General features: G+C 31.4%; 1 non-coding gene across 1 annotated transcript; it reads right to left on the bottom strand.

Moving 5' to 3' along the window:
• Positions 1 to 1,408: 1,408 nt before the first annotated feature.
• On the bottom strand, positions 1,409 to 1,476 carry LOC111548022. The gene has a single exon (XR_002733297.1). It is a non-coding gene; the product is annotated as a small nucleolar RNA SNORD77 (small nucleolar RNA).
• Positions 1,477 to 2,776: the final 1,300 nt, after the last annotated feature.

Genomic DNA, 2,776 nt, shown 5'->3' with positions numbered 1-2,776 from the left:
TGAATTTAAAAAGAGGCAAAATATTTTAACAGAGACATCAAGAAGGTAGGCGTATGATAGATAAGCAGATTTTTAAATGCTCACTATCACTTTTCTGTAGGAAATCCAAATTAAAACAATGAGATACCACTACACACCTCAAAGAATAACTATGATTGAAAAAATTGACAATACAGTAGTTCCTCCTTATCCACGGTTTCACTTTTCACTGTTTCAGAGATCAGAAAATATTAAAGGTAAAAATTCGTGAAATAAACTATTTATAAGTTTTAAATTGCATCCCAATCTGAGTAGCATGATAAAATTTCTCACCTGCCCTCCTGTGACCTTAATCATCCTTTTGTCCACTGTATCCACACTGGATATACCATCTGCCTGTTAGTCACTTAGCTGCCATCTTGATTTTCAGATTGACTGTCACAGTATCACAGTGCTTATGTGATCAAGTAACCTTATTTTACTCAATAATGGCCCCAAGGCACAAAAGTAGTGATAGTGGCAATTCAGATACGCCAAAGGGAAGCCATAATGTGCTTTGTTGAAATGAAAACATTAAGTACTTGGCTTAATAAGAAAGGAAAATATTGTGTGCTGAATTTGCTAAGATCTAGAGTACAATAAGATATTTTGAGAGACAGCAGTCACATAACTTCAATTATAGTATATTGATATAATTGTTTTAGTATTATTGTTATAATCTCTTACTGTGCCGCATTTATAAATTAAACTTTGTCATAGGTATGTATGTATAGGAAAAAACATAAAAAGCGTTCAATACTATCTGAGGCTGCAGGCATCCACTGGGGGCCTTGGAACATATCCTCCAAGACTTTAATGGGGGAATGTGGTACTCCTTGCTGGTGAAGAGGCAGAGTGACAGAATTCTCATTCATTGTTGATTAAAATGCTTACATGTTTTAAAAGAAAACTCAAATGTATTTCTGTTATACAGACTGTTTTTAAGATTCTTACATATTACTATAGCAACTCATTTTGGAAATCAAAATTTATACAAGTCTAAACAATACTACAAAATAAAATTGAACTCCACAAGCATACCTTCCAAAATATTTATTTTTCTAAGTATTCCTTTAAGAAACTATGATGTATTAAGAAAACCTTTTGATTTTTCATATTTATGCTCTTACAGTTCATGACAAACAGGCATCACATTTTATTGAGAAATATTCAGTTGCCTTTCTGTCTTCTCACTTAAACAAGTGAATTTTATATAGGTGATTTTTTCCTCTAAAAAACGAATTTATTTAAACTTTAGTTTCCTTATTTATCTTTCAGCTATTCTTGTTTTTTTTTCTATAATTTTAATACAAAATTGTCAGTAAAGAATATTTTAATGGTAGATTGGTGGTACACTGCTTAACTACTAACAGCAAACCGCAACCACCCCAGATACATCAGACACATGGTACATTTCTTCATGATTCAATCTGCTGAACTATGCAACCATCATAGTATTGTTTGTTTTATTGTTAAAAAAATAAAAATAAATAAAAATTAAACTATTTGTGGAAAGTAAAAACATTATATCTAACTTAACGACTTCCTTTTTCCCCAGATATAATCTTGGCCTTGCCCATATGCATTTATATTTCAAATAGTTGAAAGCATAAAAGTTATTGCATAAATGTTTCATTCCTATTCATATTCCTGATTTGTTTCAGCCAGTATCTGGATACAGTCATGTATTGCCTATCAATGAGGACGTATTCTGGAAATGCATTGTTAGGTGATTTCATCACTAGGTGAATATCATCGTGTACTTGCACAAACCTAGATAGTATAGCCTACTACACACCTAGACTATATATAAACCTAGATAGTATAGCTTATTGCTCCTAGGCTACAAACCTGTAGAGCATGTTACTGTCCTGAATACCACCGGCAAAATTGTAACAGAGTAGTATCTGTGTAACGAAACATATCTAAACACAGAAAAGGTTCAGTAAAAATAAAGTATTATAATCTCATGAACCCGCTGTGGTAAACATGGTCTGTTATTGTCTGAAACATCCTTATGTGACATATAACTGAAATTTTCATTTCAATAAAACAACACACATCCCAGCACTTCCCTGATTTTAGAAAGGAACATGAAGACTGTTAGAGGCAGCACCCCTGGAGATTCATTGAGGGATGAGAAAATTTGAATGGCTGGGAAAGGAGGGCACTGTCTCATAGGAAGTAGGCAGCATTGTTGAAAAATTAGGCCTCTTAAAAATATTCTTTCATTCATTTATATAGTATTCCAAAAAGCATTCTTGAAATACTTTAAAATGTATCATTTTTAGTGGAATGAATACTGTTACAGTTCTAATTTATTTTAGAATAATTGCTAATATGTCATTTGCACAGTTAACAAAAAAGTTCTTAGAAGAGAACTGGAAAAAATATGAGATAATGAATAAAAACTAAAAATTGTGAGTGAAAATTTTTCTTAATATGATTTCGAATCCTTCTGCCTCTTCACAATTTCAATGTTAAATAGAGTGTACTGACTCTTCCTTAATTTTCAAAAGTACACATGATACAAAAATAGTTTTTCTAAGAATTCAGATTTAATGATTCCTTAAATGGAGCAAACCTATCTCCACAGATATGTCTACAAAAAAAGTGTTTCTATATTAGCTCTTAACCTTCTGTTGAAATTTTATTTTATTGAAAATAGTGCATTCTTAATGAATGCTGGCTTTAATTATCTATGGCATTTAAATTTATTCTGCCAGTCAATAAACAATTTCATTGAACATCTATTATA

This window comes from Piliocolobus tephrosceles, chromosome 3 (assembly GCF_002776525.5).
Source record: "Piliocolobus tephrosceles isolate RC106 chromosome 3, ASM277652v3, whole genome shotgun sequence".
In the NCBI taxonomy this organism is placed as follows: Eukaryota; Metazoa; Chordata; class Mammalia; order Primates; family Cercopithecidae; genus Piliocolobus; species Piliocolobus tephrosceles.
This window is presented reverse-complemented; position numbering and strand designations above follow the sequence as displayed.